This window comes from Barbatula barbatula (assembly GCF_947034865.1).
Source record: "Barbatula barbatula genome assembly, chromosome: 13".
In the NCBI taxonomy this organism is placed as follows: domain Eukaryota; kingdom Metazoa; phylum Chordata; class Actinopteri; order Cypriniformes; family Nemacheilidae; genus Barbatula; species Barbatula barbatula.
Window position 1 is genome coordinate 20,303,689 of NC_136776.1, and position 14,873 is coordinate 20,318,561.

Genomic DNA, 14,873 nt, shown 5'->3' on the forward strand with positions numbered 1-14,873 from the left:
TATTTCTTGTCCTTCCTTTCTTGTATTATTTTTCCAGATATGTGGATATATCGGTATCACTCTACTTGGTTATGTGATCATTGTCTGTGTGCGTATTAACAGCTGCAAAACAGGAACAGATCCGATTCAACAGAGGGAGGAAGAGAGCCAGGGTGGTGAACAGGAGCGTGCATTTCCTTCAGCAGTACAGGAGTTGAAAAAACAATCATCTCTATCTTAATCCAAAGAAAAAGATTTAAATATTTAAGTCCTATTGCTAAGGTGATGCTTTCTAGCTATTTCTATTTTTGGCTTTGATATTTCTTGTTTAAAACCTATTTTATTTCCATACTGTACACGCTGAGTGCTTACTCCTGAAACAAGTGCGTGCAATGAGGTACTAAAAGAACAGAACAACAGATTCATAGGTGGATGATTAATACCGTTCCTGTCTGTGTTGTAGCACATTTAACATTTTTGTTATATTCTGTCATGTGTTTTTGACTGATACCTGTCTGTTAGCTAATAGCTATTAATCTCCCTATCAGTCGAATGGATCCACCTGTCCTATATAACTCACTGTGTAAGCCTGCTCTGTTCTTATATTTGTTACTGGATTGTTTTGTGTCTAAAAGTGTGTCTGGATTGGTCGGTGTTTGTGCTGCCTTGTAGCCAGAGAGTTGAGGGTTACCGGATTAAAATAGGGAAAATTAAATGACTTACTTAATAACATTGACATTTGTGTTTTAAATTACATTGTATAAATGTGTATTGTAAAAAATAAAATATAATGAAATGAATCAGAAGCCGTCCGTGAATGAACTTCAACACCAGTCTGTCTGACAACATCTACAATCACTTCTGGCTTAACCCAAACGGCCATATAGGTTCGACTGTCACATAGACTAACTTTTCAATTTCTGAAGACGACTGCTGGGTTGATATATCAGTGTTTTGAGAAGAGGGTTGGCAGTATAACAACAGGATGTGGTCTACCAAACTATGGTGCCTGCAAAGTTACCTATCGCATGTGTGCCCTCGCAGACGGTCCCACACATTTTTCATGAGGGGCAGCTAAATGTATTTATTTTGTTGCATAAATTGACGAGAAGTCTTTTTGTTTGCCGACATGGTATGTCTACTTGCTTAAAGCAGTTGACTTACAGAAAGCAAACTTCTCAACTTCCTTTCAGTTTTGCACAGGAACTGCCGAGATTTTAAAGATTTTGTTTTGTTTACTTTTTCCGTTTGTCTTTCCGTTACTGTTTGATGTTAACATGCAAGGTAAATGACTGCCGGCAACTTTAAATGAAATGAAACTGGTATGTTAATGCATTATTGGAAAAAGTATATGCTTCATCCACAAGTAATGTTGGTTGAAAAAAAAATAACTTCCTGTGCGTCGTGCAAAACGCTACGATCTTCAGATGTTGTTGCGATTCCAAAGCAGCCACTGAACATATACGGCAAGACAACACATCACGACACAGGTACTGTAGTGTACTGTAGTTGTTGCTTTTAAATGTCGGCTAAACTAAAGTGATTTCTTACCCTATGGTTTTGTACCCGGTTGTGGTATATTGAGAATTGATTTATTTTTATTTATTAAACTGATTTAATAATGAATTGCAATTATATTTTGTATTGGAGGGTTTATCTCACCACCAGTGAAGAAGCTATCTTGTGAATGAGTCTACAGACGTTTCGAGAGAGAGAATCACACAAAATAATCGTCACACTGTCCTCTGAAGATGTCTGCACTGGCACATTTTAAAACAGATTATATCAAAGTCCTGAGACGCACTCCTGTTTTCAGCTCTTTCCCGTTCAGTCTTATGTTAATTGGAGTGGAGGAGTGGATTGAACTGAACATTTCGTGCCCGTGCAATAATCGTCTCAATAAATATTTAACGGCGACCATGTTCGTTGGACCTCCTCTGTTTATATTTGTGATAATGTTCATCCTGTTAAGACCTTTTAAAAAGGAGATTGAAGATTATGAGCAGAATTGCTGGAAAGCCTTGGGACATTGTCTGATTCCTCCAATGATATGGATCATCGTCATGTTTTTTGACGGTGACTATCTGGCTTGTTGCTTGACAACTTGGGAAGGAAAGTATGTTTTTGATGAAGACTTAAAAAGAATGTGGTGTAAACCTATTGAACTGGCCAATGCAGGAAACCAGAGCGATCGACATCGCGAGTTTAAGGGGAACATCTCCATATCAAAGGTAAATGAAATGCCAAATATGACATCCTCTGTCCAAATTGATGAATTGTTTGGTTAATTTGTGTTTGCATGCTTTTAAAATGATTTGTATTGTATTTTTCCCCAGTCTTGTGGTTATGCAGTGCTTGGTCTCTTCTGTGTTCTTATCTTTTTCATCTTGAGTATTTATGACTGCTGTATTAGTGGAAAATGTTCCAGTTCAACCTGCTTGGAAAAATCTTATTGTGGAGGGCAACAAAATGGGGACCAAGATAGAAGAGAGCGTGTACCACTTCAACGAAACAATCCTGACCCCAGCACCTCCCCCAACACTGAAGATGAAGTTAACTTGGATTAAAATGTACAAATTTTGTTATAAAATCTTGTTGCTTTCATTGAAAAATGTTTTAAGTCTATTTTGTTGAGATGTTTCTTACGCGTTTCCATTCATTTCACGCCTTGAATGAAACCAGGTATTTTTGGTATTTCTTGTTTGAAAAACATCCTGTTGTCAAAGACATCAAAAGGAAGTACAACACTTTGTAATGTAAGACAAAGTAGAATTGTGCCACGATTTTTCTGTCCTGTTGAACATTTAATTATATTCCATGCGCCTGAAAACTGAAAATAAAACAAACGCACGTGAAATCACTTATATATTTCCATTAGATTCAGACCTTACACTGTAACAGAAAAGTAGAAAAAAGTTTTTACCAATCACGTAAATCATTGTCTTGCTGTTTTGCCTTTGGAATGACCCCTTTGTAAGTAAAATTGTGAAATATATAGAACATACCCAAAACTTTTTATTGCATGCGATTTAACATAAAATCTTCGCTATCTTGATCATGCATTTTTTCATGTTTTAGTCATTGTGTACATCTACATTATGCACAATATAAAAAAATGTGACGGGTAAACTTTAGTGCACTCACTGTTAATGCAAAATCACCATTTTAGATCTACACCGGATAAGATTTCCATTTGAACTGAACTGTTCCCATTTGAGAGCCTGAATGAATACATTTATTTTATTGATTCATAATTAACAGTAATTTAATTACTGGACACGAATTCCCAATTTTTTGTGCCAGTCAGCACTTATCTTCGTGACACTAGCACAATTTTTTTCGTATACAAAAAACAGACTAAAGGAAGTTGTAGGTATTTCACAAGATGGCCATAAGCCACCCTTTACCCCACTCAAACCCTAAAACCACAGGCTAATTTTGCTAAAACAAATGCTTTTCACCAGGTGGCAAAGCAATGATAGAGATCCGCCCTAACCCCGCCCCTAAATCTAACATCACAAGGGGCGAAGTGAAATCACAGTAAAACGAACAAATGAGCCTTCTTGTGAAATGGGTATGAATTACCATCAGTTTACATTAAAAGATACCGTGTATTAAAATGCAAAAACGAATCTGCGCCGAGTAACACAAAACAATGGGAACATTTGTGTCGATGAACACAAATGAATTGATTCTAATTTTCGTGACTATATCACATTGGAGAAAACGCAGGAACCATGGCATCTACATGATATGTACGATTTTACTTGTACAATTCTGTTTGTATTATAAAACTTTCACCTGAAATTTAGTTTATTTGGGTATAAACCCATTCTCTCTGTATTGCCTGCTAAACTGAAACTGAGCTGTCTGACTGCACTTTGGAAAGTTAGTTGCGATGCTGCCTGTGGACGGGATCTTAAATTGTGTTCTAAAGATGCAAGGAAGTCCTATGGGTTGTCAACGACTTGAGGGAGAGTAATTCATGGTCATTTTTCAGCCTTTAAGGTACCAACTGTGAGGGTAAGTATTTATTTCTTTAACAGTGCTGTAGTACTCCTTGCATTGCACAAAGAATAGTGTTTGTATCTTTATACAAAGAAGATGAGACAAAACGGTGACGGCCTGTGGGGACAATGGGCATACATAAGATGTAGAAGTTCATTCAACACAAACTAGAGGTTCGACGTGTAAAGGCACGTTGATTTCTTTCAGTTCGGCTTTGCAAATTATGTTTTGTTTTGCAAATCTTGTGGACGGCACAGAAAAAAGAAGCATTCTCAAACCAACCTCACAAGATGCAACCTTCCGTGCAATTCTGGGCAAATCTGCCGTTTACAGCTCTGTTCCGATGAGTCTTTTGTTATTTTGACTTGAGGTGTTGATCAAACAAGAATTTTCATGCCTGTACGGATATGAAGGGATTCACTGGATAATAACACCCATCTTCGTTGGACCTTCTCTTTTCACGTGTTTGTCCTGCTTAGATTTTGCAGATCATCGGTTATTGTTATCGGCCAAAATGTACCTATCTGGGTATCCCTAGTTTAAAGCAAAAAATCACACCGCTGTGAATAAGCTCTTGTTGTCAATATCAAACGTTTTTCGTTGGGTGTTGACAACATTACTGTTTTTAAGCTGGTTTGGATCAAGAAAAACTATTTTCACAAGTTTAATGCTGTTCTGACCTTGTTTCATGCAGGTACCCAACCATATACGTAATTGACAAGTAGAGACGGGGGAAAATCGGTTGAAATTACATACAGACCATCACAACAACACAATGGCAAGTACAGATAAGACTAAAAAGCTTAAGCTTGTGCCCTCTTCCAAACAACTGTCAACCACACAGCAGTGTGCAAACAGTACCTTAGAACATTTTAACAACTATGTAGCAACCCTCTGGCAACCCCCGAAAAAACCCAGTAGCACTTAATATTTAAATATATATCTTTTGAAGCAAATGTATCACACTTATTCTCATTCCTTCATTTGTTACATCTGGCTCTATAAACACAACATGCCGCATGCAAATGATATCTTTTGTATTGTTAACATACTTGGGCATGGAACAGAAATTTGTAAAGACATGGATTTGTAAAATGCAGTATGTAAGTGTTTTAAAATGTCACATCTTAAAAAAATACAACATAAAAATGTTTGTTTTCTTTATTTTCTGTAAATTGCCTATGAACAGAACTTCAGACGTTACAAGAAAAAGAAGCAAGAGAGAAAAAGCCCAGACGATGCCTTTGTCTCTAAAAATATTTTAAAGAACATATTTACCTGATGAAGGACGTGTCGGAATAGGAAACGGATTTCATGTGACTGTTTGTATCGTCTGTTGTTGTTGTTTTTCCATGACGAAGAAAATACAAATATGCACAAACAGCCAATTTCACTCTAACCTTGGATATGAGCACTTTAAAGTCGTCATGATGTGGGTGCTACATGCAAATACATACAGTATGTAGAACCAACTGTATCAAAGAAAAAAGTCTACAGGTATATTTTGTTCTATGAATGGTATCATATTATGGTCTATGTATGTATAATTTAATGTAATATTAAATATATGGCATCATATGGTAGATTTGTTCATGTTACTATTAGTCATTGTTGTAACCTTTTCTGCGAATTGTGTCGATTCACGTTGAGAGTATTAAAACGTTTCAAAGGCATTGTCTGTAGTAATGTCTTGGTTTTAGCGGGGCACTCTAAATTCCAAGAAAATAGGGATTACGAGGAACGGGGAACGTCCCGCTCACAGTATCTCGGTCTACAATACAGTATCAGATTGGGTATGATGCCTATGGAGGATCTTGAATGCAAGTCAATTTAGCACTGTTACACTGTAAGCAAAAAAGAAAGAAGAAACACACGGTGATGGGTGGAAAATGTGTGTAATATCCCCAAAATTATTATTTTTCTCTCTTTTGTTTATTTTCTTTCCAATCTTTTTTCAGATTATAGTTTATATAGTGCTCGCAGTCTTGGAATAGTTGGCATCTTTGACTGCTTCACAAGTACAGCTGAACAACGATGCGAAAATCTGATCAATTCAGTTGCTTTATGGAGAATGAGAATCTGACAATTTGACATTGTGGTTAATAGTTCCTACGTGTGTATGTGTACTGTGTAGATATGTGTGTGTATTATGTTTTCTTGTCCGTAGAGAGGAACTTATAAAAAAAAACCTTCAAAACACAAGATCTTGGAAGCATACTTTATAAACCAAAGATCCTCAAAACGCCTGACCTGCAGAGACCTTTTTGTTTCCACAGTGTAGTTCTGGAATTTCCCAGTCTAAATAGACAAACCCTGACCTTGGCACAAACAAGGCAATGTGTTAACAGATTGTTAATAATAATAATAATAGCATTATTATAAGTCTTAATATTAAGAGTCATTATCTTAAATTAAGATGTGGAAAAAAACACAAAACGGTTGTAAATGTTAATGTTACCAGTTTTAATGTTGTATCTAGTATATAGTAAAGATGCAAGTTTCACCGCTGGTGTAAAATCTGACAATCTCAAATTTGTTCTGCAAAAAATGACTTTCTTACTCTTGATTCAAGAATTTGTAGACAATTTTACTGGAAAACAAGAAAAGAAGACTAAGTAAGAAAGTCATTTTTTGCGATGTGTCATGATCCTGCCTCTCCATGTCTTGGATTTCATGTCATAAAACATGAAACTTGGTGATCATGTCATACCCATGTGCTTTATGTGGAGAAAGGGCGTGGCATTGTTTGTTTTTGTAATGCCATGCTCGCTCCGGTGTTGCGTCCTGTAGCCTCCCCCCTCGTTTCTTCGCCAGCACCCAATTAGTGTTTCATTCCCTTCACCTGCACCCTTTGTGATCATCCCTTATTAGCGTTTCCCTATATATCGTCTTAGTGACCTTCGTTCCTTTTCGGGTCATTGTTTTTAGTCTCCATTGTGGCACCCCCGTTCGTGTTTCCTGAGGAGTTCTGTGTCCCTGTTGGACATTCTCCATTCTTGTTTTGGATTTATTATTTATATTCCGCCCATCTTGGGAAGTTTTGATTTCTATTTCTATTTAATTTGTCATCGTGGGTTTTTGTTTTTATTATTAAAAGTTTTCTCATATTGTTCGGTACACTAACATCTCTTGCACACTGTAGTCGAAAACGAATGTGAAACCAACTCTAAGTTGGATAAACAGACTCCTTGTTAAAGTCGTTATTTAGATATTAAGTACAAATACATTTTTGCATTTTAACACAGCATAGAGTCTATTGAATATAATAATAGAGAAACGTTTTCACTTTGTACTGTGTGACGTATATTCAAAGCGTGCATTTTATCCGTATGGATTACTTGTATTTCCTAAATATAAACACCCTAATAATCCATAAGCTTTGTATTGACCTATTCATTATGTATTTATATTATTTATCTATATAAAATAGCTTTCATACAGTGTCAAACCACAACTTGAACATTTCTGTAAATGGGCACATGTTTGCACAAAGAGGAACTTCTCCATTTCTGAAATAATGACTGCATTCTGTTTTCTTATTTTTGTGCTTTGTCAGCGATCTACAGCATCATGCCAACAAGTTTCAGTTACACTTTATTTTAATTTGTCATTTTACAGTAAATTAAATTAACAAGTAAAATCACAAATTACTGAGTATTATTAACAACATAAGGTTAGGGGTTCGGTGTAGGTTGGTTTTGGGCTTAGAATCGTGTATAATATTAAACTTAAACATATTAATTCACAGTATTTTCGTATTGTAAGAATTGTAAAGTTCTGTACTTCCACTAATTCTTCTAGCAAACTTGAACCTTGCAGCCAGTACTACACACAGTTTAACTAAATGGCAAAAACACGGTGTCACTGGCGGCACATTTTATATTCATATTTTTGTCAATATTAAAACATCAACAAAATGAGGTTAGAAAAAACTATCCATTAATTCTCAGTCTTGTCTAGAGAGATAATAAAGAGATTGTGCCAATTACTTTTCTTACTGTGTATTTGTTATTTGAAAACAATTGACAACAGTAAAATGGTTCACCGAGAAAAAAAGGCTGTTCATTAAAGTGAGAAGTTCTTATGACGCAGAACAGCCCTCAATGACGCTCAGTTATTTACATGTTACAATTCCACAATTTAATTGCACATCACAACAGGGAAAGGAGAAACAACAAATAAAGGTCTGTATCTTAAGTATCTTAAATGGTTTTTATGTAACTTTGATGCAAAATTTTCCTTGCTTTAACTCGACATTTTTCAGTTGAATTGAGTAAAAGCAGCTTGGTTTTTTAAGGTAAAACAACAAATCTTTTTCAATACAAAACCATGAGGGCATTTTAGGCATTTTCAACACAGCTGGGTTACATCTGCACTTTCAACATAAACTTGATATTTTCGCATGTGTGAAAATAATGATGTTTGTTAAAAATATAAATGGAATGTATTTTGTTATTTCTCTAAACATTATTTTCTTTTTTGAAGGCAGACAAGACTACAAGCAATGCCTACACCAAACGATCTTTTAAAGAACTTGTATGAAGTTCTCAGCAAGTTGGTTTTTTTCCGTTCCGTTCCTATGAGTCTTTTGTTAATCGGACTGGAGGGGTTGATTGAACCAAACCTATCATGCCCGTGTAGTGAAGGGTGGAATAAGTGGCTGATAGCACTCATCTTCATCGGACCCTTTTTTTTTACGTTTGCTTTAATGTTCATCATGTTAAAACCCTGTACATGCAAACACGGCTGTTCTGTAGTTCCAAAACCGAATCGGCGTAAAGCTTTTCTTAATTGTCTGTTTCCTCCTGCTATGTGGATCATCATTTTATTACTTGATGGCGATTATGTGGCATGTGCCTCGACAACATGGAAAGGAAAGTATGCTTCAAGTATGGAGTCAGACAGAAAATGGTGTGTACCCACTAATCTGTCCCTTACAGAAAAAGTGAATGATTTCCTATTTGAGTATCAAACGTTCATCACCAGATCTCAGGTAAATATATTTACCATAAGAACTTCTGTTGTTGTCTTGTAAAATTTTCCTTTTTTTCTTCCTTACTTTTGATTATTAATTCGTTTTCTTCTGAATTGATTTCTACTTTTTTAGATGGTCGGTTATGGAGGGATAATTCTCATCAGTCTGATCATTATCTTTGTGGGGGCTACTAACTGCTATGAAAACACATATCCAGAGACACAGGATGAGGCAGAGGATGGGGCACAGGATGGGGAAAAAGTTGAGGCATCAAATGGGATAAAGGGTGCTGCAAAAGTTGAGGCATCAAATGGGATAAAGGTTGGTGCAAAGGTTGAGGCATCAAATGGGATGCAGGATGGTGCAAATGTTGAGGCATCAAATGGGATAAAGGGTGGTGCAAAAGTTGAGGCATCAAATGGGATAAAGGGTGCTGCAAAAGTTGAGGCATCAAATGGGATAAAGGTTGGTGCAAAAGTTGAGGCATCAAATGGGATGCAGGATGGTGCAAATGTTGAGGCATCAAATGGGATAAAGGGTGGTGCAAAAGTTGAGGCATCACATGGGATAAAGGGTGGTGCAAATGTTGAGGCATCAAATGGGATAAAGGGTGGTGCAAAAGTTGAGGCATCAAATGGGATGCACGGTGGTGCAAAAGTTGAGGCATCAAATGGGATGCAGGGTGGTGCAAAAGTTGAGGCATCAAATGGGATGCACGGTGCTGCAAAAGTTGAGGCATCAAATGGGATGCAGGGTGGTGCAAAAGTTGAGGCATCAAATGGGATGCACGGTGGTGCAAAAGTTGAGGCATCAAATGGGATGCACGGTGGTGCAAAAGTTGAGGCATCAAATGGGATGCACGGTGGTGCAAAAGTTGAGGCATCAAATGGGAAAAGGGGTGGTGCAAAAGTTGTGACAAAGGATGAAGCAGAGGATGAGCAACTTCAACCAATTCTCCCCATCACTGAAAAAGTCGTCGAGTCACCTGTTTGGATCGAACTAAGAGGAGAATACTAACTCATTCCTAATCTTTAAAATTTTCCATAGATCAGATTCTGTATAAAATGTCAAATAAAATACTCATTTAACATTTTTTCTTAAGTACCACACACAACTGTCTTATTTCAGAGGATTAACATGTATAACAGGAATACAAAATAGCAACGTTTACTTGAGTCTTGATTTATCCTGTTTTTGTGCTATTTAGGCTGTGTTAATGTGACTTAGAGTTGTTATTGGTTGCACCTGTGGTGTTGATCTCTCTCCTGCTGTATGATGGTATAATTAACTTAAAAATAAACAGCCCATAGCGGTCTGTAAAGATAAATAAATATAAACAGGAAACTTCTCAATTAGATTTATTATAATGTCTAAATCAATTTTATCTTACTAACCTAATAGGGGTAAGAAAATACAGTTTAGAGTAAAACCACAGTGGAAAGTCCGACACAGAAACACAACTTGAAACCACAGGTTTCTTAACTCAAAGGGATAAATCTGCAACAACATGCGAAGGAAAGAGATGAAAGATAAATAGAGCATATCATATTCAAGAATATGAATAGAGGAACGGAGGTCTGAGGTGCTGAAAAATGCCCTTTGCATGGTTTCTATCAATGCGAAAAATCATCAGTTGTGTATATACTGTATAAATGTGGTAACATGTCAGAAGTTGTTTTCAAGAAGTTTTAAAAAAGTTGTTTATACAGTGAGGGGTGGAAAAGAGAAATGTTATATACACAGAATTTATTTAATAAGTTAAAGTTTTCTTTAGTTTGTTCTTTTTATATAATGTATTACGTATCCAGAATATCAAACTTCAAAGGAAAAAATATTTAACTTTTAACATGTGTGTTTTGGGAATATTCTTGTGTGAATACCATGTGAAACACATAGGATAAAACCCATGGGATGACATGTGAAGAATGTATGTGTTATTTTGCACATGTTAATTTCGTGTGTCTCAGGGAATGGATGATTGGGATGTTAATGCTTCTGGGGTTCTCTTTTTTTGTGTATAAAGGACTTTATTTATAACATATGTATAAAACGTGTAGTGAATAATTCTACTCAGCCTGTTATTATTTTTCTTGGAGAAGTTCATTGGGTTACCGCAAAAATTGACTGCATATAAAAAATATACGTTAATTCAGGCAGGTTAGTGACCTTGATCGTCCACCCAGAGACAACACATTTTCACTATGATAGACAGCAGCAGCACAACAACCCCACAGCTGGTCTGGTGAAAGGGCCATGACAAACATTAGAATGTCATGTCTAGCCAATCAAAATCAAGCATTCAAAAGTGCCGTGTAACAAGGCTGAAATGTGTTCATATGTGATTGTTTGCCATTGACATTAATTTTTCCAACAGTAGAGCACAATTTCCTTTTAAATGCTTTACAAAAACAAAACAGCTGACCAAAAACTAAAAACAACACCCAGCGAAACGTGCACCTCCTACCCGGAAAGTCATAGCTTTTTTATGCCGAAAGTGCCCCCTTGTGGTCGGGAGCATTTCCTTTGTGTTGTGACTCAATTCCGTTGCGTTGTAGCTTGTTTGCGTTGTGAACTTATATTTGCTTAAACATTTTGTTGTGTTGTGCACTGGTGGGCCACCGTAGAATCACATGTTTGCATTGGGATAACATGAAGCAACAGGTGAAGAATGTTGAGTCTCATTTCTGTATTGTGTCATGGACAAGAAGGACGGACCCAAGAGCAGATGGATTAGAGAGATATTCAGAAAACTGAAAATGACAATGTAACAAAGATCCATAAAAGGAAGAAAGGAGCATGAACGGGGGAACGTAACACAACATTTTAATTAAATAAACAAACAATAAAACAAACATAAAACACAACATGAAGGCCAGGCCTGGTCCTCTCTCGTCGTACACTCCTGTCGCTCGTCTACAGCTGACCCTCGTTTTTACACACGTGACTGGCTTCGCGCCGTTCCCTCACGGCTCTCGTCCCGCCCTGCTCACCACATACCCCTACCCACATACTCTACTCCCCCCCGGGACCAGTCTCGGCGGCCGCAGAGCCTGAGGGTAGTGACAGCCGATTCCTGAGAAAAGGAGCCGGATGCACAAGGAGCGACAGAGACGAGAAAAAAGAAAAAAACATTATTTTACATATATCAAATTAAATCCATATTGTCAAAAAAAAAGCCTCATGAATTTATTAGAAATGCATTTCAACGTACATTATATGAGGTGAAACAACTCATTCAAATGAACCATCTGTCATATACAACTCAATGACACATGTAAACAAATCTTATAGACCGATACGAATCATTTTGCTGTGTGTGGGAATCGTTGGAACCAGACGCATTAGATTAAAGATTGATACTTCATTCTTTCGATAATAATAAACAACTCATATTACATTTCTCTTTAGGTTCTTATTTGCTTTATTCAAACCTGACCTTACAATCTAAACTAAAAAACCTGTGCATGTAACAGTGTTATAGGTATACGGGCGTAGATTGAGGATAGTGCAACACTTAGATCGTGCTCCGCTGACAGGCGGTGCCTTTTGTTTATTCAGGGATGAGAACGCTAGCTCACACAAGCCGTAGGTTCAAAACGGCCACGGCACACTGACGTCGACTTGCCGTTTTCATATTAGCCCTTTTGGTGCGTACCTTAACGTACCTTACGGTTCGTTTGGGTCATGTGAAAGCTGTCTTACAAACCCGCCCCAGCAAACACATTACATTTACATTTATTCATTTGGCAGACGCTTTTATCCAAAGCAACTTACAAATAGTTTTTTACAGTGACACATTACTGCAGAGCAATCAGGGGTAAGTACCTTGCTCAAGGGCACTTCAGTCATGACCTGCTGGCCCTGAGATTAGAACTGGCAACCTTCTGATCACAAGCCCAACGCTCTAACCACCAGGCCTCAGCTGACCCTGGGCCCCAAACTTGGGCTGATATCTGTGGCCCACCCGTGCAACCCAACTGGGACCCAGCTAATTTTGTCCGCAGTTTCCATGGTGGCCCCACATGTGTCAGCCCACATGGGCTTATGATGGGTCCTTAATGGACACCATATAGGCCCAATTTGGGTTAACCAGATTTGGTGTCTACAAGAGTCCAAGTGTATTCATTTGTGTATTAATTTTCGCATGTACATGCTCATATGTTGATGTTTTGATATATTTAAAATATATGTAAAAGATTATTAAATGATACTGGAAAAATCCTTAGATTCGGTGGCACCCCTAGCCAGTTGTCACATGGCACCCACTTAGGGAACCACTGGTCTACGGTACAGTATGAATTGAATTGAATATTTCCTATTTTTAAAAAACACATGAATCTACATATTGGCACAGTAATGCCAGAATCTGGTTGACACTCCAACTGTGTACACCGTAAAAAAAATAACATTTACAGAACTTTACTTATCATTTTTATAGATTTTCTTTGGTATTTTTACCGCTTTTAACAAGATTGTTTTAACAGTGTATGTGGTGCTATTGCACGCTTGAAAATGTTTTTTGTATTTAGGGGAATTTCAAATGTCTTGTGGACAGGACTACAGAAAGATATGCAGCTAAACGTATCCTTAAAACAACATGCCTGAAAACTAAGGAACTTCTTATGAAAACCATTTGTTTCAGCTCTATACCATTCTGCATTCTGTTAGTCGGCCTGTAGGTGATTATTGAACCAACGTTTGTATTCCCATGCACATATTGGCTGAATCCATTAGCAAGGGCATTCATCTTCATCGGACCTTCTCTTTTTACATTTGTGTTGATGTGCACCCCGTTTAGACCTTGTAGATACCAGATGTTGCAGTTGTGCGACAGGACCAAGGAAGGCCGATGACATTCAGCAGAATTGCCCCAGAGCTTTAGCCACTTATCTGATACCTTCTGTTATGTGGGTCTTCGTCGTGTTACTTATTGGAGATTATCTGGCACGTGATGGGAAGGAAAATATGTTTTTGATGAAGAGCCGAATAGAATGAGGTGTCAACCCACTGAATCGGATCATGGACAACGTTTAGGGGAATTACAACACGTTTATCAGACATTGATCAGATCTTCTCAGGTCTATTTCATAAGCAGTAAGAACTTCACTTGTTGCCTTCTAATATATATTCACAAAAATGTTTTGGGGTGTTTTCTTTCAGACTTTAGGCTCTGCATCGGAGGTGGTTTCCTCGATTTTTAGTTTTTTTTTAGTTTCAATTGTAGTAAAGTTTCCCAAGATTGTCAAGAAACACAAAATGAATTGTGGGTTCCTATGTATTGTTGACAACATTCTGTAATTCTTGTTGTCAATGCAAGAAACAGGAATTGTTGTGATTCTCTCTGTGATTTCAATGCACACAGCAAGGAGAAAGTCTTCTGCACTGCATCGCCTGAATAAAAGATATTTATTTGTCCGTCTGTATATCTAGGTATCGTCACATTTATAAACGTCTTTGAAATATGGTCATAGATTTACATAAATAATTCTAAAATGACTATTTGTGTTCTTATGAACTGCTGAACTTGTATTCTTGAACATGAATGTCTTTTAATATCACGTGTTATATGCCAATAGCAGATGTTATGTCATCTTCTAGTTTGCTATAAAAACCTGTTGTGTATATATTGGGCAATACATTAGTTTGAAAATTCAATCTAAATAAGCATTAAATATCCTTTATTTGACAGTCCTTTACTTCCAGTGCTTTAAATACACATGCCGTCTCTCTAAAGAGACGTGTAAGTCATGTTATGTGCGTGTGCCACCGTTTGACCAAAAGTATGTAAGGGTTTTAAACCATTTGTGAAAGTGTGGTTACACCGGTTGTGTGCTTTTTCCTTGTGCTTATGACGTGTACGGTGTGTAAACCCAGTAACTCCAGAGGAGAAACTCAACGTGACGGCATTCAA

The 14,873-nt window shown here is 37.2% G+C and overlaps 1 long non-coding RNA gene across 1 annotated transcript; it reads left to right on the forward strand.

Annotated features, from left to right (window-relative positions):
• Window positions 1–1,028: 1,028 nt before the first annotated feature.
• LOC306902773 lies at window positions 1,029–3,105 on the forward strand. The gene is made up of 3 exons (XR_013787480.1): window positions 1,029–1,469; window positions 1,630–2,210; window positions 2,316–3,105. It is a non-coding gene; the product is annotated as an uncharacterized lncRNA (long non-coding RNA).
• The last annotated feature ends 11,768 nt before the right edge of the window (window positions 3,106–14,873 follow it).